At 46.2% G+C, this 20590-nt stretch overlaps 27 non-coding genes and 2 pseudogenes across 27 annotated transcripts; all 29 read right to left on the bottom strand.

Moving 5' to 3' along the window:
- Positions 1 to 303: 303 nt before the first annotated feature.
- LOC114776544 (U2 spliceosomal RNA) lies at positions 304 to 494 on the bottom strand. Its single transcript, XR_003745550.1, has one exon. It is a non-coding gene; the product is annotated as a U2 spliceosomal RNA (small nuclear RNA).
- Positions 495 to 616: 122 nt separating this feature from the next.
- LOC114776591 (U5 spliceosomal RNA) lies at positions 617 to 730 on the bottom strand. The gene has a single exon (XR_003745593.1). It is a non-coding gene; the product is annotated as a U5 spliceosomal RNA (small nuclear RNA).
- A 593-nt stretch (positions 731 to 1323) lies between these two features.
- On the bottom strand, positions 1324 to 1514 carry LOC114776543 (U2 spliceosomal RNA). Its single transcript, XR_003745549.1, has one exon. It is a non-coding gene; the product is annotated as a U2 spliceosomal RNA (small nuclear RNA).
- A 122-nt stretch (positions 1515 to 1636) lies between these two features.
- Positions 1637 to 1750, bottom strand: LOC114776590 (U5 spliceosomal RNA). The gene has a single exon (XR_003745592.1). It is a non-coding gene; the product is annotated as a U5 spliceosomal RNA (small nuclear RNA).
- Positions 1751 to 2340: 590 nt separating this feature from the next.
- LOC114776541 (U2 spliceosomal RNA) lies at positions 2341 to 2531 on the bottom strand. Its single transcript, XR_003745548.1, has one exon. It is a non-coding gene; the product is annotated as a U2 spliceosomal RNA (small nuclear RNA).
- Positions 2532 to 2653: 122 nt separating this feature from the next.
- LOC114776589 (U5 spliceosomal RNA) lies at positions 2654 to 2767 on the bottom strand. The gene has a single exon (XR_003745591.1). It is a non-coding gene; the product is annotated as a U5 spliceosomal RNA (small nuclear RNA).
- A 588-nt stretch (positions 2768 to 3355) lies between these two features.
- LOC114776540 (U2 spliceosomal RNA) lies at positions 3356 to 3546 on the bottom strand. Its single transcript, XR_003745547.1, has one exon. It is a non-coding gene; the product is annotated as a U2 spliceosomal RNA (small nuclear RNA).
- Positions 3547 to 3668: 122 nt separating this feature from the next.
- LOC114776588 (U5 spliceosomal RNA) lies at positions 3669 to 3782 on the bottom strand. The gene has a single exon (XR_003745590.1). It is a non-coding gene; the product is annotated as a U5 spliceosomal RNA (small nuclear RNA).
- Positions 3783 to 4378: 596 nt separating this feature from the next.
- LOC114776576 (uncharacterized) lies at positions 4379 to 4599 on the bottom strand (annotated as a pseudogene).
- A 5751-nt stretch (positions 4600 to 10350) lies between these two features.
- On the bottom strand, positions 10351 to 10563 carry LOC114776577 (uncharacterized; annotated as a pseudogene).
- A 122-nt stretch (positions 10564 to 10685) lies between these two features.
- Positions 10686 to 10799, bottom strand: LOC114776587 (U5 spliceosomal RNA). Its single transcript, XR_003745589.1, has one exon. It is a non-coding gene; the product is annotated as a U5 spliceosomal RNA (small nuclear RNA).
- A 586-nt stretch (positions 10800 to 11385) lies between these two features.
- LOC114776539 (U2 spliceosomal RNA) lies at positions 11386 to 11576 on the bottom strand. Its single transcript, XR_003745546.1, has one exon. It is a non-coding gene; the product is annotated as a U2 spliceosomal RNA (small nuclear RNA).
- Positions 11577 to 11698: 122 nt separating this feature from the next.
- On the bottom strand, positions 11699 to 11812 carry LOC114776586 (U5 spliceosomal RNA). The gene has a single exon (XR_003745588.1). It is a non-coding gene; the product is annotated as a U5 spliceosomal RNA (small nuclear RNA).
- A 593-nt stretch (positions 11813 to 12405) lies between these two features.
- Positions 12406 to 12596, bottom strand: LOC114776538 (U2 spliceosomal RNA). The gene has a single exon (XR_003745545.1). It is a non-coding gene; the product is annotated as a U2 spliceosomal RNA (small nuclear RNA).
- Positions 12597 to 12718: 122 nt separating this feature from the next.
- Positions 12719 to 12832, bottom strand: LOC114776624 (U5 spliceosomal RNA). Its single transcript, XR_003745624.1, has one exon. It is a non-coding gene; the product is annotated as a U5 spliceosomal RNA (small nuclear RNA).
- Positions 12833 to 13431: 599 nt separating this feature from the next.
- On the bottom strand, positions 13432 to 13622 carry LOC114776632 (U2 spliceosomal RNA). The gene has a single exon (XR_003745631.1). It is a non-coding gene; the product is annotated as a U2 spliceosomal RNA (small nuclear RNA).
- A 122-nt stretch (positions 13623 to 13744) lies between these two features.
- LOC114776585 (U5 spliceosomal RNA) lies at positions 13745 to 13858 on the bottom strand. The gene has a single exon (XR_003745587.1). It is a non-coding gene; the product is annotated as a U5 spliceosomal RNA (small nuclear RNA).
- Positions 13859 to 14463: 605 nt separating this feature from the next.
- LOC114776631 (U2 spliceosomal RNA) lies at positions 14464 to 14654 on the bottom strand. Its single transcript, XR_003745630.1, has one exon. It is a non-coding gene; the product is annotated as a U2 spliceosomal RNA (small nuclear RNA).
- A 122-nt stretch (positions 14655 to 14776) lies between these two features.
- Positions 14777 to 14890, bottom strand: LOC114776584 (U5 spliceosomal RNA). The gene has a single exon (XR_003745586.1). It is a non-coding gene; the product is annotated as a U5 spliceosomal RNA (small nuclear RNA).
- Positions 14891 to 15491: 601 nt separating this feature from the next.
- LOC114776630 (U2 spliceosomal RNA) lies at positions 15492 to 15682 on the bottom strand. The gene has a single exon (XR_003745629.1). It is a non-coding gene; the product is annotated as a U2 spliceosomal RNA (small nuclear RNA).
- A 122-nt stretch (positions 15683 to 15804) lies between these two features.
- LOC114776583 (U5 spliceosomal RNA) lies at positions 15805 to 15918 on the bottom strand. The gene has a single exon (XR_003745584.1). It is a non-coding gene; the product is annotated as a U5 spliceosomal RNA (small nuclear RNA).
- A 592-nt stretch (positions 15919 to 16510) lies between these two features.
- Positions 16511 to 16701, bottom strand: LOC114776629 (U2 spliceosomal RNA). Its single transcript, XR_003745628.1, has one exon. It is a non-coding gene; the product is annotated as a U2 spliceosomal RNA (small nuclear RNA).
- Positions 16702 to 16823: 122 nt separating this feature from the next.
- Positions 16824 to 16937, bottom strand: LOC114776582 (U5 spliceosomal RNA). The gene has a single exon (XR_003745583.1). It is a non-coding gene; the product is annotated as a U5 spliceosomal RNA (small nuclear RNA).
- Positions 16938 to 17537: 600 nt separating this feature from the next.
- On the bottom strand, positions 17538 to 17728 carry LOC114776628 (U2 spliceosomal RNA). The gene has a single exon (XR_003745627.1). It is a non-coding gene; the product is annotated as a U2 spliceosomal RNA (small nuclear RNA).
- A 122-nt stretch (positions 17729 to 17850) lies between these two features.
- On the bottom strand, positions 17851 to 17964 carry LOC114776581 (U5 spliceosomal RNA). The gene has a single exon (XR_003745582.1). It is a non-coding gene; the product is annotated as a U5 spliceosomal RNA (small nuclear RNA).
- A 595-nt stretch (positions 17965 to 18559) lies between these two features.
- On the bottom strand, positions 18560 to 18750 carry LOC114776627 (U2 spliceosomal RNA). Its single transcript, XR_003745626.1, has one exon. It is a non-coding gene; the product is annotated as a U2 spliceosomal RNA (small nuclear RNA).
- Positions 18751 to 18872: 122 nt separating this feature from the next.
- Positions 18873 to 18986, bottom strand: LOC114776580 (U5 spliceosomal RNA). The gene has a single exon (XR_003745581.1). It is a non-coding gene; the product is annotated as a U5 spliceosomal RNA (small nuclear RNA).
- A 588-nt stretch (positions 18987 to 19574) lies between these two features.
- On the bottom strand, positions 19575 to 19765 carry LOC114776574 (U2 spliceosomal RNA). The gene has a single exon (XR_003745580.1). It is a non-coding gene; the product is annotated as a U2 spliceosomal RNA (small nuclear RNA).
- A 123-nt stretch (positions 19766 to 19888) lies between these two features.
- Positions 19889 to 20007, bottom strand: LOC114776625 (U5 spliceosomal RNA). The gene has a single exon (XR_003745625.1). It is a non-coding gene; the product is annotated as a U5 spliceosomal RNA (small nuclear RNA).
- Between the last annotated feature and the right edge of the window lie 583 nt (positions 20008 to 20590).

Here is a 20590-nt window from a genome sequence, read left to right as displayed (position 1 = left end):
AAGCTGACAAGGCAATGTAAAAAACTTCATTTTGAAAACGTTTCTCAATAGCTGTAACACCTGGTTTTCACAGGCAGTCTCCCATCCAAGTACTAACCAGGCCCAAGCCTTCTTAGCTTCCAAGATCAGACGTTCTTCTGCTGGTATGGCCGTAAGCAACCCCTGCTTGAAAATCTTGGACTTTTAAACAAAAAGGCGCTTGAAAACATATCAAGGAATAAAAAACTTGCCTTTGAATGTCAAAAACATGATGGAGAAAAGGCAACAAGTTGGAGTGGTAAGTTTTTATTTGCAACACAACAGAGAAAGTGCACCGCTCCCAGAGGCACTGCAATACTGGGTCGATGCGTGGAGCGGATGGAGCAAGCTCCTTTGCCGACTCCCTGTTCTAAAAATCCGCTTAATATGTAGTCCCCCGCTGGGGGACGTATCAGATATTAAACTGATAAGAACAGATACTACACTTGATCTTAGCCAAAAGGCCGAGAAGCGATAACCTGAAAAAGGCGCCGTGGCGTGCCATTCTCGGAACGTGTGCGGTATTTGCTGGATGGTGCGCGTATACGTAGCGCACAACACACCACGTTTTCTTAAGTATTCTTTGAACCCATCGTGTAGCTCTGTCAAAACAGAGCCCCCAAAAATATTGTGAGCTTGTTGACGCCCCTCTCCACGGAAATCTTTAGTAAAAGGCGAAAGATTTGTACGTGATGAAGAGAAGCCCAAGCGACAACAACAGGGCCGTAAAGGTGGAGAGTGTCTCTTGTGTGTTTGGTGCTGACATCAGGGTGCGTCGCACCTTAAGGCCGAGGGCCGGACAACCCCGCCTAATCAATTCAGCTCCACCCTATTCCACAGTTAAGCCAGTGAACGACTGTCGAACGATTGTCACAGAGCAGGCACGGACACGAAAACCAAAGAGCAGCTTGTAAAAAAAAAAAAAAAAAAAAAAAAAAAAGAAGAAAAAAGGCGGGAAAACGTAACAAAGACTAAAAATACCTCTTAACTAACTTTGAAAAAAAGCTGACAAGGCAATGTAAAAAACTTCATTTTGAAAACGTTTCTCAATAGCTGTAACACCTGGTTTTCACAGGCAGTCTCCCATCCAAGTACTAACCAGGCCCAAGCCTTCTTAGCTTCCAAGATCAGACGTTCTTCTGCTGGTATGGCCGTAAGCAACCCCTGCTTGAAAATCTTGGACTTTTAAACAAAAAGGCGCTTGAAAACATATCAAGGAATAAAAAACTTGCCTTTGAATGTCAAAAACATGATGGAGAAAAGGCAACAAGTTGGAGTGGTAAGTTTTTATTTGCAACACAACAGAGAAAGTGCACCGCTCCCAGAGGCACTGCAATACTGGGTCGATGCGTGGAGCGGATGGAGCAAGCTCCTTTGCCGACTCCCTGTTCTAAAAATCCGCTTAATATGTAGTCCCCCGCTGGGGGACGTATCAGATATTAAACTGATAAGAACAGATACTACACTTGATCTTAGCCAAAAGGCCGAGAAGCGATAACCTGAAAAAGGCGCCGTGGCGTGCCATTCTCGGAACGTGTGCGGTATTTGCTGGATGGTGCGCGTATACGTAGCGCACAACACACCACGTTTTCTTAAGTATTCTTTGAACCCATCGTGTAGCTCTGTCAAAACAGAGCCCCCAAAAATATTGTGAGCTTGTTGACGCCCCTCTCCACGGAAATCTTTAGTAAAAGGCGAAAGATTTGTACGTGATGAAGAGAAGCCCAAGCGACAACAACAGGGCCGTAAAGGTGGAGAGTGTCTCTTGTGTGTTTGGTGCTGACATCAGGGTGCGTCGCACCTTAAGGCCGAGGGCCGGACAACCCCGCCTAATCAATTCAGCTCCACCCTATTCCACAGTTAAGCCAGTGAACGACTGTCGAACGATTGTCACAGAGCAGGCACGGACACGAAAACCAAAGAGCAGCTTGTAAAAAAAAAAAAAAAAAAAAAAAAAGAAGAAAAAAGGCGGGAAAACGTAACAAAGACTAAAAATACCTCTTAACTAACTTTGAAAAAAAGCTGACAAGGCAATGTAAAAAACTTCATTTTGAAAACGTTTCTCAATAGCTGTAACACCTGGTTTTCACAGGCAGTCTCCCATCCAAGTACTAACCAGGCCCAAGCCTTCTTAGCTTCCAAGATCAGACGTTCTTCTGCTGGTATGGCCGTAAGCAACCCCTGCTTGAAAATCTTGGACTTTTAAACAAAAAGGCGCTTGAAAACATATCAAGGAATAAAAAACTTGCCTTTGAATGTCAAAAACATGATGGAGAAAAGGCAACAAGTTGGAGTGGTAAGTTTTTATTTGCAACACAACAGAGAAAGTGCACCGCTCCCAGAGGCACTGCAATACTGGGTCGATGCGTGGAGCGGATGGAGCAAGCTCCTTTGCCGACTCCCTGTTCTAAAAATCCGCTTAATATGTAGTCCCCCGCTGGGGGACGTATCAGATATTAAACTGATAAGAACAGATACTACACTTGATCTTAGCCAAAAGGCCGAGAAGCGATAACCTGAAAAAGGCGCCGTGGCGTGCCATTCTCGGAACGTGTGCGGTATTTGCTGGATGGTGCGCGTATACGTAGCGCACAACACACCACGTTTTCTTAAGTATTCTTTGAACCCATCGTGTAGCTCTGTCAAAACAGAGCCCCCAAAAATATTGTGAGCTTGTTGACGCCCCTCTCCACGGAAATCTTTAGTAAAAGGCGAAAGATTTGTACGTGATGAAGAGAAGCCCAAGCGACAACAACAGGGCCGTAAAGGTGGAGAGTGTCTCTTGTGTGTTTGGTGCTGACATCAGGGTGCGTCGCACCTTAAGGCCGAGGGCCGGACAACCCCGCCTAATCAATTCAGCTCCACCCTATTCCACAGTTAAGCCAGTGAACGACTGTCGAACGATTGTCACAGAGCAGGCACGGACACGAAAACCAAAGAGCAGCTTGTAAAAAAAAAAAAAAAAAAAAAAAGAAGAAAAAAGGCGGGAAAACGTAACAAAGACTAAAAATACCTCTTAACTAACTTTGAAAAAAAGCTGACAAGGCAATGTAAAAAACTTCATTTTGAAAACGTTTCTCAATAGCTGTAACACCTGGTTTTCACAGGCAGTCTCCCATCCAAGTACTAACCAGGCCCAAGCCTTCTTAGCTTCCAAGATCAGACGTTCTTCTGCTGGTATGGCCGTAAGCAACCCCTGCTTGAAAATCTTGGACTTTTAAACAAAAAGGCGCTTGAAAACATATCAAGGAATAAAAAACTTGCCTTTGAATGTCAAAAACATGATGGAGAAAAGGCAACAAGTTGGAGTGGTAAGTTTTTATTTGCAACACAACAGAGAAAGTGCACCGCTCCCAGAGGCACTGCAATACTGGGTCGATGCGTGGAGCGGATGGAGCAAGCTCCTTTGCCGACTCCCTGTTCTAAAAATCCGCTTAATATGTAGTCCCCCGCTGGGGGACGTATCAGATATTAAACTGATAAGAACAGATACTACACTTGATCTTAGCCAAAAGGCCGAGAAGCGATAACCTGAAAAAGGCGCCGTGGCGTGCCATTCTCGGAACGTGTGCGGTATTTGCTGGATGGTGCGCGTATACGTAGCGCACAACACACCACGTTTTCTTAAGTATTCTTTGAACCCATCGTGTAGCTCTGTCAAAACAGAGCCCCCAAAAATATTGTGAGCTTGTTGACGCCCCTCTCCACGGAAATCTTTAGTAAAAGGCGAAAGATTTGTACGTGATGAAGAGAAGCCCAAGCGACAACAACAGGGCCGTAAAGGTGGAGAGTGTCTCTTGTGTGTTTGGTGCTGACATCAGGGTGCGTCGCACCTTAAGGCCGAGGGCCGGACAACCCCGCCTTATCAATTCAGCTCCACCCTATTCCACAGTTAAGCCAGTGAACGACTGTCGAACGATTGTCACAGAGCAGGCACGGACACGAAAACCAAAGAGCAGCTTGTAAAAAAAAAAAAAAAAAAAAAAAAAAAAAAAGAAGAAAAAAGGCGGGAAAACGTAACAAAGACTAAAAATACCTCTTAACTAACTTTGAAAAAAAGCTGACAAGGCAATGTAAAAAACTTCATTTTGAAAACGTTTCTCAATAGCTGTAACACCTGGTTTTCACAGGCAGTCTCCCATCCAAGTACTAACCAGGCCCAAGCCTTCTTAGCTTCCAAGATCAGACGTTCTTCTGCTGGTATGGCCGTAAGCAACCCCTGCTTGAAAATCTTGGACTTTTAAACAAAAAGGCGCTTGAAAACATATCAAGGAATAAAAAACTTGCCTTTGAATGTCAAAAACATGATGGAGAAAAGGCAACAAGTTGGAGTGGTAAGTTTTTATTTGCAACACAACAGAGAAAGTGCACCGCTCCCAGAGGCACTGCAATACTGGGTCGATGCGTGGAGCGGATGGAGCAAGCTCCTTTGCCGACTCCCTGTTCTAAAAATCCGCTTAATATGTAGTCCCCCGCTGGGGGACGTATCAGATATTAAACTGATAAGAACAGATTTTTTTTTTTTTTTTTTTTTTTCATATTTTCTCTTTATTGAAAATTTCATACAATACAAAAAAGTATGACACTTAAAACACAATATATTCATCAATTAAAACCGTCATATAAAAACACATTAAATAAGCATGTTTCCTAAAACTCCAATAAAAATCAATAAAGAGTCTTGCTATAAAGTCTTAAGATTTCTTTTTTAAATTAATCTTAAGATACTTTTAAAAACAAGATAAAACAATAATAAAAACCCCATGGCCTCTTAAAAAATCAAAATAAAAAACGGAATGCACATACCGCAGCTTGGGATCCAAAAAAAGGAGGATCCCCCCTGGCCTGTCCCCAGGGTGCTACTGTGCTCGCTTCAGGGTGTCCTCGCCGTGTGCTGCTTGAAAAAAATCTCTTAAAAAAACAAAACGCCACCTAAATCAAAAGTGAATAAGGGACCCTCCAAATGGTCCAAATCCCACACCACAAAATTGAAAAATAAGTTAAATAAATATATAAATCAATTCAAAAACAAATTTAAGAGCTTAAAATGATGAATTTCTCCATGTACAGTTTTTTTTTTTTTTTTTTTTTTTTTTTCACACCAAATTTACAATCAAAAGTCCACACGATATGAAAATAGTCAAAATAAATATATATTCACACAATAATTATATAAATAGGTGCACACGTTTTAAATCATCAGATAAGTCCATAATACATTTTTTCCTTTATATATTTACTTAAACAACACACCAAACTTAAATAAATAAATCAAATAGATCCACACCCTAGTTTAAAAATAAAAGGCAGTCGCTTTAGCTTTTTGAGCTTTTTTGTTTTAAATAAAACTGCAGCCACTACTTGCTTTGAGGACAAAAGAGAAGATGGTCCGGACGCCACAAAAAATGGCAACTGGGCTACGAGCCCAGAAGGGCGTGCCACTTAAGAGTAGCCTCTTCGTAGCCCATATTGGTGACGTCCTTCTCCATCCTGAAGTCGAGTTCAGCCCGGATTTTATGGAAGACACCCTGGGGAGTGAAGTCCGTCCCCCTCCGGATGAGAGCGGCCCTCGCATCCCAGATGGCAGATTTGGTAATGCTAACGACCTCCCACACCCGAAGGGCTGTTGACCCCACTGGTCCCAGTGGCCATCCGTGTAGGATCTTCTCGTACGTCAGTACCGTCTGCTGGTCTAGCTTTCTGCACAGGCTGCCAACCAGACGCCAGATTGCTTTGGCATGCCCACAGTCCCACATAACGTGTCTAATGGACTCGTCCTTGTTACACTGGGACTGTGGGCACTTGGGGTGCCTGGTCAGTCCATGCCTGTGCAGGACCTCTCTTACTGGCAGCTTGCCGTGGAGGCAACGCCAGTTGAGGTCTTGCAGACGGTGATCTAACTCAGGTGGCTGAATCCTGACCCAAGTGCCTTCCTCAAGCCCCAAAAGGGCTTGAGTACCCCTTGTACTGAGCAGAGTCTTATACAAGACCCTATGCTTCAGCAAGGCTTCACCGAGACTGTCTGCCTGGATGGACTTACCCAGTCTAACAGCATACCTGTAGTGGGCAGGCAGCGTCTCGGCCTTGGGAACAGCGTTTGTCCACAATGGGCCCAAATGGCGCATCGGGAAACTCAGCCACAGACGTACGAGGTATTGGTGGGGGTGCTCTTGAGGAGCGACCAGACGGCGACAAAGCTGCGAGAGGTAGAGGCAATCGAGTTTAAGAGGGATGTCAGGTACATCTCTCCCCCCCTCCTCCTTCCTCAGGTACATTACTTCACGCCTCACATACTCATACCTGCCCCCCCAGATGAAGCTGAAAACATCCTTTGTTAAACCCCGTTTCATAGCCCGGGGAAGGGGGTACACCTGTGCAAGGTAGAGCAATGTGGGCAGAATGTCCACCTTTAACACCAGTACCTTTCCGAGGAAGGAGAGGGACCTCCCCTTCCACAACCCCATCTTCCGTCTAGCCTTAGCCAAGCGTTCTTCCCAGTTGGTCTGGGCCGCCCCTTCAGACTGGAAGAGGATGCCCAAGACTTTAAGAGGGCCTTCACATTGGGGTAAGTCCCCGAAAAGGTCCTCCCTGCCCTTCCAGCCACCAAAGTACTTAACCACCGACTTTTGAAGATTAAGTGCTGCGCCGGAAGCTCTGCCGAACGCCTGGACCAGGTCCAGCGCCTGACCGAGGGACCGGCTCGAGCATGCAAATATGGTGGTATCATCCGCATACTGAGCCAGTTTAACCCTTAAACCACCACTTCCTGGAAGCAGCAGACCATCCACTGTGGGGCTGGCACGGATGGCAGCTGCCAGGGGCTCGATGTAAAGAGCATATAAGAGCGGCGAGAGAGGGCAGCCCTGCCTCACCCCGCCAATCTGGGGGATCCAAAAGCCGAGTGAGCCATTAAGGCACACCCGACTGCCCACCTCCCGGTAGAGGGACTGGATCCACCCTATGAACTTTGCACCGATCCCCATTCTCTCCAACACTTTAAACAGAAAGCAATGGTCTACACGATCAAACGCCTTCTCTTGGTCTAAACTGACCATTGCGAGGGGGATCTGACGATCCTCCGCCCATGCGATAGCATCCCGGATCAGGTGTAAATTCCAGAATGCAGATCGTCCAGGGACACCGCATGTCTGGTCAACATGAACCAGACTGGTCATAACTTTCTTCAGGCGCTCAGTCAGTATCTTCGCGATTAGCTTTGCATCAACGCAAAGCATGGTCAGGGGTCTCCAGTTGGCCAAGTCAGCTTTATCGCCTTTCTTGTACAACAAGGAGAGCACACCTGACCTCATGCTTTTTGTCAGCTTCCCTTGGCTCAGCACCTCTTCAATAACCATAAATAACTCTGGTCCCAGGACATCCCAAAATGAAATATAAAATTCCACTGGGAGTCCATCCAGGCCCGGAGTTTTCCGGCGATTCATACAATGAATTACCTTGGTGACTTCTTCTAAGGTAATGGGAGCCTCTAAGCTGCCCCGGGCATCACTAGGAAGAACCTTCTCTAGCTTGGCCAGGAAACCTGAGCCCCCAACCGGGTCTGTACTCCGTTTGTTAAAAAGTTGTTTATAAAACGAAGTTGCAACCTCTAGCATCTGGGATGTGTCCGTGAGAGACTCCCCATGTTGGTTGCGGAGAGTTTCGAAACTTTTCTCCGCTTTGGAGTCTCTCACTCTGTTGAAGAAAAATGCTGTGCATTTTTCGTTTTCCTCCAACTTTTGACACCTGGCACGGAACAAGGACGTTTCAGCCTGCTGCTCATGCAGCTGCCGCAAACGATCCTTGAGCTCCGTGGCCCTGCCGGGATTAAAAATCCCCCCATTGTTAAAACGAGAGTACAGTTCCTGCAACTCCTCCTCTAAACGTGTGATACGCCAGCGCTGGGAGGCTCTGCGCTGTTTTGAATAGTTGATGGTAAGGGTCTTGATTTTACTCTTGACCCCTTCCCACCAATCTATCACCGAGGAGCCAGGATCTCTGTACTCGGTCCAAAGCTTGAACTGGTCTAAGAACAGCTCCCTGTACTCCTTCTCTTCTAAAAGAGAGATGTTGAATTTCCAGTAGCCAGGACCATGGGCTGGGGCATCGATAATAATCTTTGCCTCCAGCATCACATGATCCGATGGCCACTGGGGAGACAGGGAGACCGCTTTGAACCGCATGGGGGGTGCTGCTAAAATGTAGTCGATGCGACTACAAGAGCCACGGGTATTGTGCCAGGTCATTCCCAGATCACTAGGGTTGCAAAACTTGAAACCGTCAGTAAGGTTGAAATTACGCACAAACTTAATAAAATGTGGAATACTGACATCACTTTTCCCTTCGAGGAAGATGTTGAAGTCACCCCCAATGACGAGATGTCTGGATGTTAAACAAAAGGGGACCAACTGCTCTAACAGCTCTATACGAGAGGTGGCTTTCACTGGAGCGTAGACGCACAGAACTCTAATGTGCTGCCCCCTCCATGTGGCGTCCACCCCCAACACCCTTCCGGGAAGAACCGTGAAGGGGCTTACACTTTGAAAGGCATGGTTCCCAAAAAGGATTCCCACGCCTGACGAATGGACGCCACCCACACTCCAGTGAGACTCACCCAAGTTCCAGTTCTGGGTGAATATGGCCACATCTCGCTGGTCCCGGAGGTGGACTTCCTGCAGTAAACACAGGTCAAAGGGAGAGGATGCCAGTTGGTTAAAAACAGCTGTGCGTTTTACGAAATTTTTCAACCCTCTGACGTTCAATGTTAAGATTTTTAACTCGGCCATGGGGGGTTAAAAAATTTAAAATGAATAAAATTATTACTAAAACCATAAAACCCATAAAGTAATAAAAAAATAAAATTATAAAACCCCAGCCATAAAACCCCCCCTTCACCCAACCACCCCACCCGCATACTCCATCAGCCTCCGGAGACCCTCATCGATGTAGTCTAATTGGAGTTTATCCTCCCCATCCACTCTGGGTCCCTCCAGAGGCTGACTGGGAAGGTGGGGAGGGGGTGGAGGGGGCAAAACTCCCGCTCCCGCTGGCGATGAAGCACTTAATGCCAGCGGGATGTCGACTTCTCGGTCCTTATTTGAAGAGGCCCTGGCTGGAGAAAGGGCCCCTTCTGGTGTCTCAGCCTCCTTTCTGCTTTGCTTGACTGCGGTGTCTTTTTTTATCTCCCCTTTCCTCTTGGTAGGTCTGGTTGCCGGGGTCTCCGGAACCACAGCCGACCCTGCGCTCTTGGTGGCAGGAATCGCCTGAGCCCCCTGCGACTGACTCCGGCCCTCTTCAAGGTGGGGGGAGTCCACCAGGGCGTCAGAATAAAGAGGTTTATACTGGGGGCAGGACCGGGCCAGATGGTTGTCGCCGCCGCAGATCTTGCAGCGTCGTGGCCCGGTGCAGTCTTTGGCCATGTGGCCTTTGTCCAGGCAATTCCTGCACTTCATGTTGGTGCAGGCGTCGGCTGTGTGACCCCTACCCAGACAGAGTTTGCAGAAGGGAGGCTGCTGTGGATAAAACAGGTATCCTCTGTTCCCCTCGATATTAAAATAGCCCGGTGGGTGGCACAACCCGTCTGGAGCCGAGGGATCGGGACGTAGCCGGGCCTGGAACTGGCGTCTCCCGTTCCATATGCCCAGCTCGTCCCGCATCTCCCGATGGCCAGGCTGAAGTTCGACATACTGCTGCAAAAATTTCCTGACGGTCTCTGCAGGTAAGAAGGGGTTGAAGATGTGGACCGTGATGATCTTCTTATCGGCCCACCAGAGTTGTTCCACTGCGTAATTCTTCAACCCCTCCTCTTTTTTTTCTCTGCATACCTCCAGCATAGTTGTAAATCTTCCATCGGCGAGGACGGTGACGTCAACGAAGCGCTGGGGACCATTCCTCTGCACACACACAATGTCACTTGCCTTCAGGCTCAGGACTCCGAACAGGACCTCCCTGATGAAAGGAACCCTCTCAGGGAAGCCCTGGGGGTCTGCTCCCCTCCACCGGAACCTCAGAGAGTTCTTCATTCTCGTCGCTGGAACCTCGGTGGAGGGGCTGTCTCTGTTTTGAGACCCCCGGTTGTCCAGCGCCCTGGCCTCGGCCTGGTGGGGAGCGGGCACCTCTGCAACAGGAATATCTTTTTTCACAGCATCTGTTTCAGGTACCTGCTGCTTCGCATCCTTCTCTTTCCCTAGTTGGCTTTGCTGGTCCCGCTCCCGAATGGTCCCCATCTCCTTCTTCCTCGCCGACTGGGCTTTTGCTGGAAGCATGCTACCTGCTACTCCCGCCAGGTCTTTCATCGCCGTCGTCATCGTTGCCGACTTCTTCCTGGCCTTAACTCCAGACTCCATTTTAGGACGGGGTGCAGAGCCCTAAAAAGGGCTCTGTAAGTGCTTTTAGCCTTTGAAAAGGCTTTTGGGTTTAAAAGTGCTAAAAGGTGTTGGGGCTAAAAAAAACAAATCTCAGTGGTGCCCCATACACCGCACGACTCCCACCGAGAACTGATAAGAACAGATACTACACTTGATCTTAGCCAAAAGGCCGAGAAGCGATAACCTGAAAAAGGCGCCGTGGCGTGCCATTCTCGGAACGTGTGCGGTATTTGCTGGATGGTGCGCGTATACGTAGCGCACAACACACCACGTTTTCTTAAGTATTCTTTGAACCCATCGTGTAGCTCTGTCAAAACAGAGCCCCCAAAAATATTGTGAGCTTGTTGACGCCCCTCTCCACGGAAATCTTTAGTAAAAGGCGAAAGATTTGTACGTGATGAAGAGAAGCCCAAGCGACAACAACAGGGCCGTAAAGGTGGAGAGTGTCTCTTGTGTGTTTGGTGCTGACATCAGGGTGCGTCGCACCTTAAGGCCGAGGGCCGGACAACCCCGCCTAATCAATTCAGCTCCACCCTATTCCACAGTTAAGCCAGTGAACGACTGTCGAACGATTGTCACAGAGCAGGCACGGACACGAAAACCAAAGAGCAGCTTGTAAAAAAAAAAAAAAAAAAAAAGAAGAAAAAAGGCGGGAAAACGTAACAAAGACTAAAAATACCTCTTAACTAACTTTGAAAAAAAGCTGACAAGGCAATGTAAAAAACTTCATTTTGAAAACGTTTCTCAATAGCTGTAACACCTGGTTTTCACAGGCAGTCTCCCATCCAAGTACTAACCAGGCCCAAGCCTTCTTAGCTTCCAAGATCAGACAGTCTTCTGCTGGTATGGCCGTAAGCAACCCCTGCTTGAAAATCTTGGACTTTTAAACAAAAAGGCGCTTGAAAACATATCAAGGAATAAAAAACTTGCCTTTGAATGTCAAAAACATGATGGAGAAAAGGCAACAAGTTGGAGTGGTAAGTTTTTATTTGCAACACAACAGAGAAAGTGCACCGCTCCCAGAGGCACTGCAATACTGGGTCGATGCGTGGAGCGGATGGAGCAAGCTCCTTTGCCGACTCCCTGTTCTAAAAATCCGCTTAATATGTAGTCCCCCGCTGGGGGACGTATCAGATATTAAACTGATAAGAACAGATACTACACTTGATCTTAGCCAAAAGGCCGAGAAGCGATAACCTGAAAAAGGCGCCGTGGCGTGCCATTCTCGGAACGTGTGTGGTATTTGCTGGATGGTGCGCGTATACGTAGCGCACAACACACCACGTTTTCTTAAGTATTCTTTGAACCCATCGTGTAGCTCTGTCAAAACAGAGCCCCCAAAAATATTGTGAGCTTGTTGACGCCCCTCTCCACGGAAATCTTTAGTAAAAGGCGAAAGATTTGTACGTGATGAAGAGAAGCCCAAGCGACAACAACAGGGCCGTAAAGGTGGAGAGTGTCTCTTGTGTGTTTGGTGCTGACATCAGGGTGCGTCGCACCTTAAGGCCGAGGGCCGGACAACCCCACCTAATCAATTCAGCTCCACCCTATTCCACAGTTAAGCCAGTGAACGACTGTCGAACGATTGTCACAGAGCAGGCACGGACACGAAAACCAAAGAGCAGCTTGTAAAAAAAAAAAAAAAAAAAAAAAAAAAAGAAGAAAAAAGGCGGGAAAACGTAACAAAGACTAAAAATACCTCTTAACTAACTTTGAAAAAAAGCTGACAAGGCAATGTAAAAAACTTCATTTTGAAAACGTTTCTCAATAGCTGTAACACCTGGTTTTCACAGGCAGTCTCCCATCCAAGTACTAACCAGGCCCAAGCCTTCTTAGCTTCCAAGATCAGACGTTCTTCTGCTGGTATGGCCGTAAGCAACCCCTGCTTGAAAATCTTGGACTTTTAAACAAAAAGGCGCTTGAAAACATATCAAGGAATAAAAAACTTGCCTTTGAATGTCAAAAACATGATGGAGAAAAGGCAACAAGTTGGAGTGGTAAGTTTTTATTTGCAACACAACAGAGAAAGTGCACCGCTCCCAGAGGCACTGCAATACTGGGTCGATGCGTGGAGCGGATGGAGCAAGCTCCTTTGCCGACTCCCTGTTCTAAAAATCCGCTTAATATGTAGTCCCCCGCTGGGGGACGTATCAGATATTAAACTGATAAGAACAGATACTACACTTGATCTTAGCCAAAAGGCCGAGAAGCGATAACCTGAAAAAGGCGCCGTGGCGTGCCATTCTCGGAACGTGTGCGGTATTTGCTGGATGGTGCGCGTATACGTAGCGCACAACACACCACGTTTTCTTAAGTATTCTTTGAACCCATCGTGTAGCTCTGTCAAAACAGAGCCCCCAAAAATATTGTGAGCTTGTTGACGCCCCTCTCCACGGAAATCTTTAGTAAAAGGCGAAAGATTTGTACGTGATAAAGAGAAGCCCAAGCGACAACAACAGGGCCGTAAAGGTGGAGAGTGTCTCTTGTGTGTTTGGTGCTGACATCAGGGTGCGTCGCACCTTAAGGCCGAGGGCCGGACAACCCCGCCTAATCAATTCAGCTCCACCCTATTCCACAGTTAAGCCAGTGAACGACTGTCGAACGATTGTCACAGAGCAGGCACGGACACGAAAACCAAAGAGCAGCTTGTAAAAAAAAAAAAAAAAAAAAAAAAAGAAGAAAAAAGGCGGGAAAACGTAACAAAGACTAAAAATACCTCTTAACTAACTTTGAAAAAAAGCTGACAAGGCAATGTAAAAAACTTCATTTTGAAAACGTTTCTCAATAGCTGTAACACCTGGTTTTCACAGGCAGTCTCCCATCCAAGTACTAACCAGGCCCAAGCCTTCTTAGCTTCCAAGATCAGACAGATCGGGCGTTCTTCTGCTGGTATGGCCGTAAGCAACCCCTGCTTGAAAATCTTGGACTTTTAAACAAAAAGGCGCTTGAAAACATATCAAGGAATAAAAAACTTGCCTTTGAATGTCAAAAACATGATGGAGAAAAGGCAACAAGTTGGAGTGGTAAGTTTTTATTTGCAACACAACAGAGAAAGTGCACCGCTCCCAGAGGCACTGCAATACTGGGTCGATGCGTGGAGCGGATGGAGCAAGCTCCTTTGCCGACTCCCTGTTCTAAAAATCCGCTTAATATGTAGTCCCCCGCTGGGGGACGTATCAGATATTAAACTGATAAGAACAGATACTACACTTGATCTTAGCCAAAAGGCCGAGAAGCGATAACCTGAAAAAGGCGCCGTGGCGTGCCATTCTCGGAACGTGTGCGGTATTTGCTGGATGGTGCGCGTATACGTAGCGCACAACACACCACGTTTTCTTAAGTATTCTTTGAACCCATCGTGTAGCTCTGTCAAAACAGAGCCCCCAAAAATATTGTGAGCTTGTTGACGCCCCTCTCCACGGAAATCTTTAGTAAAAGGCGAAAGATTTGTACGTGATGAAGAGAAGCCCAAGCGACAACAACAGGGCCGTAAAGGTGGAGAGTGTCTCTTGTGTGTTTGGTGCTGACATCAGGGTGCGTCGCACCTTAAGGCCGAGGGCCGGACAACCCCGCCTTATCAATTCAGCTCCACCCTATTCCACAGTTAAGCCAGTGAACGACTGTCGAACGATTGTCACAGAGCAGGCACGGACACGAAAACCAAAGAGCAGCTTGTAAAAAAAAAAAAAAAAAAAAAAAAAAAAAAGAAGAAAAAAGGCGGGAAAACGTAACAAAGACTAAAAATACCTCTTAACTAACTTTGAAAAAAAGCTGACAAGGCAATGTAAAAAACTTCATTTTGAAAACGTTTCTCAATAGCTGTAACACCTGGTTTTCACAGGCAGTCTCCCATCCAAGTACTAACCAAGCCCAAGCCTTCTTAGCTTCCAAGATCAGACAAGATCGGGCGTTCTTCTGCTGGTATGGCCGTAAGCAACCCCTGCTTGAAAATCTTGGACTTTTAAACAAAAAGGCGCTTGAAAACATATCAAGGAATAAAAAACTTGCCTTTGAATGTCAAAAACATGATGGAGAAAAGGCAACAAGTTGGAGTGGTAAGTTTTTATTTGCAACACAACAGAGAAAGTGCACCGCTCCCAGAGGCACTGCAATACTGGGTCGATGCGTGGAGCGGATGGAGCAAGCTCCTTTGCCGACTCCCTGTTCTAAAAATCCGCTTAATATGTAGTCCCCCGCTGGGGGACGTATCAGATATTAAACTGATAAGAACAGATACTACACTTGATCTTAGCCAAAAGGCCGAGAAGCGATAACCTGAAAAAGGCGCCGTGGCGTGCCATTCTCGGAACGTGTGCGGTATTTGCTGGATGGTGCGCGTATACGTAGCGCACAACACACCACGTTTTCTTAAGTATTCTTTGAACCCATCGTGTAGCTCTGTCAAAACAGAGCCCCCAAAAATATTGTGAGCTTGTTGACGCCCCTCTCCACGGAAATCTTTAGTAAAAGGCGAAAGATTTGTACGTGATGAAGAGAAGCCCAAGCGACAACAACAGGGCCGTAAAGGTGGAGAGTGTCTCTTGTGTGTTTGGTGCTGACATCAGGGTGCGTCGCACCTTAAGGCCGAGGGCCGGACAACCCCGCCTTATCAATTCAGCTCCACCCTATTCCACAGTTAAGCCAGTGAACGACTGTCGAACGATTGTCACAGAGCAGGCACGGACACGAAAACCAAAGAGCAGCTTGTAAAAAAAAAAAAAAAAAAAAAAAAAAGAAGAAAAAAGGCGGGAAAACGTAACAAAGACTAAAAATACCTCTTAACTAACTTTGAAAAAAAGCTGACAAGGCAATGTAAAAAACTTCATTTTGAAAACGTTTCTCAATAGCTGTAACACCTGGTTTTCACAGGCAGTCTCCCATCCAAGTACTAACCAAGCCCAAGCCTTCTTAGCTTCCAAGATCAGACAAGATCGGGCGTTCTTCTGCTGGTATGGCCGTAAGCAACCCCTGCTTGAAAATCTTGGACTTTTAAACAAAAAGGCGCTTGAAAACATATCAAGGAATAAAAAACTTGCCTTTGAATGTCAAAAACATGATGGAGAAAAGGCAACAAGTTGGAGTGGTAAGTTTTTATTTGCAACACAACAGAGAAAGTGCACCGCTCCCAGAGGCACTGCAATACTGGGTCGATGCGTGGAGCGGATGGAGCAAGCTCCTTTGCCGACTCCCTGTTCTAAAAATCCGCTTAATATGTAGTCCCCCGCTGGGGGACGTATCAGATATTAAACTGATAAGAACAGATACTACACTTGATCTTAGCCAAAAGGCCGAGAAGCGATAACCTGAAAAAGGCGCCGTGGCGTGCCATTCTCGGAACGTGTGCGGTATTTGCTGGATGGTGCGCGTATACGTAGCGCACAACACACCACGTTTTCTTAAGTATTCTTTGAACCCATCGTGTAGCTCTGTCAAAACAGAGCCCCCAAAAATATTGTGAGCTTGTTGACGCCCCTCTCCACGGAAATCTTTAGTAAAAGGCGAAAGATTTGTACGTGATGAAGAGAAGCCCAAGCGACAACAACAGGGCCGTAAAGGTGGAGAGTGTCTCTTGTGTGTTTGGTGCTGACATCAGGGTGCGTCGCACCTTAAGGCCGAGGGCCGGACAACCCCGCCTATCAATTCAGCTCCACCCTATTCCACAGTTAAGCCAGTGAACGACTGTCGAACGATTGTCACAGAGCAGGCACGGACACGAAAACCAAAGAGCAGCTTGTAAAAAAAAAAAAAAAAAAAAAAAAAAAAGAAGAAAAAAGGCGGGAAAACGTAACAAAGACTAAAAATACCTCTTAACTAACTTTGAAAAAAAGCTGACAAGGCAATGTAAAAAACTTCATTTTGAAAACGTTTCTCAATAGCTGTAACACCTGGTTTTCACAGGCAGTCTCCCATCCAAGTACTAACCAGGCCCAAGCCTTCTTAGCTTCCAAGATCAGACGTTCTTCTGCTGGTATGGCCGTAAGCAACCCCTGCTTGAAAATCTTGGACTTTTAAACAAAAAGGCGCTTGAAAACATATCAAGGAATAAAAAACTTGCCTTTGAATGTCAAAAACATGATGGAGAAAAGGCAACAAGTTGGAGTGGTAAGTTTTTATTTGCAACACAACAGAGAAAGTGCACCGCTCCCAGAGGCACTGCAATACTGGGTCGATGCGTGGAGCGGATGGAGCAAGCTCCTTTGCCGACTCCCTGTTCTAAAAATCCGCTTAATATGTAGTCCCCCGCTGGGGGACGTATCAGATATTAAACTGATAAGAACAGATACTACACTTGATCTTAGCCAAAAGGCCGAGAAGCGATAACCTGAAAAAGGCGCCGTGGCGTGCCATTCTCGGAACGTGTGCGGTATTTGCTGGATGGTGCGCGTATACGTAGCGCACAACACACCACGTTTTCTTAAGTATTCTTTGAACCCATCGTGTAGCTCTGTCAAAACAGAGCCCCCAAAAATATTGTGAGCTTGTTGACGCCCCTCTCCACGGAAATCTTTAGTAAAAGGCGAAAGATTTGTACGTGATGAAGAGAAGCCCAAGCGACAACAACAGGGCCGTAAAGGTGGAGAGTGTCTCTTGTGTGTTTGGTGCTGACATCAGGGTGCGTCGCACCTTAAGGCCGAGGGCCGGACAACCCCGCCTTATCAATTCAGCTCCACCCTATTCCACAGTTAAGCCAGTGAACGACTGTCGAACGATTGTCACAGAGCAGGCACGGACACGAAAACCAAAGAGCAGCTTGTAAAAAAAAAAAAAAAAAAAAAAAAAGAAGAAAAAAGGCGGGAAAACGTAACAAAGACTAAAAATACCTCTTAACTAACTTTGAAAAAAAGCTGACAAGGCAATGTAAAAAACTTCATTTTGAAAACGTTTCTCAATAGCTGTAACACCTGGTTTTCACAGGCAGTCTCCCATCCAAGTACTAACCAAGCCCAAGCCTTCTTAGCTTCCAAGATCAGACAAGATCGGGCGTTCTTCTGCTGGTATGGCCGTAAGCAACCCCTGCTTGAAAATCTTGGACTTTTAAACAAAAAGGCGCTTGAAAACATATCAAGGAATAAAAAACTTGCCTTTGAATGTCAAAAACATGATGGAGAAAAGGCAACAAGTTGGAGTGGTAAGTTTTTATTTGCAACACAACAGAGAAAGTGCACCGCTCCCAGAGGCACTGCAATACTGGGTCGATGCGTGGAGCGGATGGAGCAAGCTCCTTTGCCGACTCCCTGTTCTAAAAATCCGCTTAATATGTAGTCCCCCGCTGGGGGACGTATCAGATATTAAACTGATAAGAACAGATACTACACTTGATCTTAGCCAAAAGGCCGAGAAGCGATAACCTGAAAAAGGCGCCGTGGCGTGCCATTCTCGGAACGTGTGCGGTATTTGCTGGATGGTGCGCGTATACGTAGCGCACAACACACCACGTTTTCTTAAGTATTCTTTGAACCCATCGTGTAGCTCTGTCAAAACAGAGCCCCCAAAAATATTGTGAGCTTGTTGACGCCCCTCTCCACGGAAATCTTTAGTAAAAGGCGAAAGATTTGTACGTGATGAAGAGAAGCCCAAGCGACAACAACAGGGCCGTAAAGGTGGAGAGTGTCTCTTGTGTGTTTGGTGCTGACATCAGGGTGCGTCGCACCTTAAGGCCGAGGGCCGGACAACCCCGCCTTATCAATTCAGCTCCACCCTATTCCACAGTTAAGCCAGTGAACGACTGTCGAACGATTGTCACAGAGCAGGCACGGACACGAAAACCAAAGAGCAGCTTGTAAAAAAAAAAAAAAAAAAAAAAAAAAAAAAGAAGAAAAAAGGCGGGAAAACGTAACAAAGACTAAAAATACCTCTTAACTAACTTTGAAAAAAAGCTGACAAGGCAATGTAAAAAACTTCATTTTGAAAACGTTTCTCAATAGCTGTAACACCTGGTTTTCACAGGCAGTCTCCCATCCAAGTACTAACCAGGCCCAAGCCTTCTTAGCTTCCAAGATCAGACGTTCTTCTGCTGGTATGGCCGTAAGCAACCCCTGCTTGAAAATCTTGGACTTTTAAACAAAAAGGCGCTTGAAAACATATCAAGGAATAAAAAACTTGCCTTTGAATGTCAAAAACATGATGGAGAAAAGGCAACAAGTTGGAGTGGTAAGTTTTTATTTGCAACACAACAGAGAAAGTGCACCGCTCCCAGAGGCACTGCAATACTGGGTCGATGCGTGGAGCGGATGGAGCAAGCTCCTTTGCCGACTCCCTGTTCTAAAAATCCGCTTAATATGTAGTCCCCCGCTGGGGGACGTATCAGATATTAAACTGATAAGAACAGATACTACACTTGATCTTAGCCAAAAGGCCGAGAAGCGATAACCTGAAAAAGGCGCCGTGGCGTGCCATTCTCGGAACGTGTGTGGTATTTGCTGGATGGTGCGCGTATACGTAGCGCACAACACACCACGTTTTCTTAAGTATTCTTTGAACCCATCGTGTAGCTCTGTCAAAACAGAGCCCCCAAAAATATTGTGAGCTTGTTGACGCCCCTCTCCACGGAAATCTTTAGTAAAAGGCGAAAGATTTGTACGTGATGAAGAGAAGCCCAAGCGACAACAACAGGGCCGTAAAGGTGGAGAGTGTCTCTTGTGTGTTTGGTGCTGACATCAGGGTGCGTCGCACCTTAAGGCCGAGGGCCGGACAACCCCGCCTTATCAATTCAGCTCCACCCTATTCCACAGTTAAGCCAGTGAACGACTGTCGAACGATTGTCACAGAGCAGGCACGGACACGAAAACCAAAGAGCAGCTTGTAAAAAAAAAAAGAAGAAAAAAAGAAGAAAAAGGCGGGAAAAACGTAACAAAGACTAAAAATACCTCTTAACTAACTTTGAAAAAAAGCTGACAAGGCAATGTAAAAAACTTCATTTTGAAAACGTTTCTCAATAGCTGTAACACCTGGTTTTCACAGGCAGTCTCCCATCCAAGTACTAACCAGGCCCAAGCCTTCTTAGCTTCCAAGATCAGACGTTCTTCTGCTGGTATGGCCGTAAGCAACCCCTGCTTGAAAATCTTGGACTTTTAAACAAAAAGGCGCTTGAAAACATATCAAGGAATAAAAAACTTGCCTTTGAATGTCAAAAACATGATGGAGAAAAGGCAACAAGTTGGGAGTGGCAAGTTTTTATTTGCAACACAACAGAGAAAGTGCACCGCCCCCAGAGGCACTGCAATACTGGGGTCGATGCGTGGAGCGGATGGAGCAAGCTCCTTTGCCGACTCCCTGTTCTAAAAATCCGCTTAATATGTATCCCCGCTGGGGGACGTATCAGATATTAAACTGATAAGAACCGATACGACACTTGATCTTAGCCAACAAGGCCGAGAAGCGATAACCTTAAAAAAGGCGCCGTGGCGTGCCATTCTCGGAACGTGTGCGGTATTTGCTGGATGGTGCGCGTATAAGTAGAGCACAACACACCACGTTTTCTTAAGTATTCTTTGAACCCATCGTGTAGATCTGTTCAAAACAGAGCCCCCAAAAATATTGTGAGCTTGTTGACGCCCTCCCCTCTCCACGGAAATCTTTAGTAAAAGGCGAAAGATTTGTACGTGATGAAGAGAAGCCCAAGCGACAACAACAGGGCCGTAAAGGTGGAGAGTGTCTCTTGTGTGTTTGGTGCTGACATCAGGGTGCGTCGCACCTTAAGGCCGAGGGCCGGACAACCCCGCCTAATCAATTCAGCTCCACCCTATTCCACAGTTAAGCCAGTGAACGACTGTCGAACGATTGTCACAGAGCAGGCACGGACACGAAAACCAAAGAGCAGCTTGTAAAAAAAAAAAAAAAAAAAAAAAAAAAAAAAAGGCGGAAAACGTAACAAAGACAAAAATACCTCTTAACTAACTTTGGAAAAAAGCTGACAAGGCAATGTAAAAAACTTCATTTTGAAAACGTTTCTCAATAGCTGTAACACCTGGTTTTCACAGGCAGTCTCCCATCCAAGTACTAACCAGGCCCAAGCCTTCTTAGCTTCCAAGATCAGACGTTCTTCTGCTGGTATGGCCGTAAGCAACCCCTGCTTGAAAATCTTGGACTTTTAAACAAAAAGGCGCTTGAAAACATATCAAGGAATAAAAAACTTGCCTTTGAATGTCAAAAACATGATGGAGAAAAGGCAACAAGTTGGAGTGGTAAGTTTTTATTTGCACACAACA

The sequence above is a fragment of the Denticeps clupeoides genome, unplaced genomic scaffold (assembly GCF_900700375.1).
Source record: "Denticeps clupeoides unplaced genomic scaffold, fDenClu1.1, whole genome shotgun sequence".
NCBI classification, from domain to species: Eukaryota; Metazoa; Chordata; class Actinopteri; order Clupeiformes; family Denticipitidae; genus Denticeps; species Denticeps clupeoides.
This window is presented reverse-complemented; position numbering and strand designations above follow the sequence as displayed.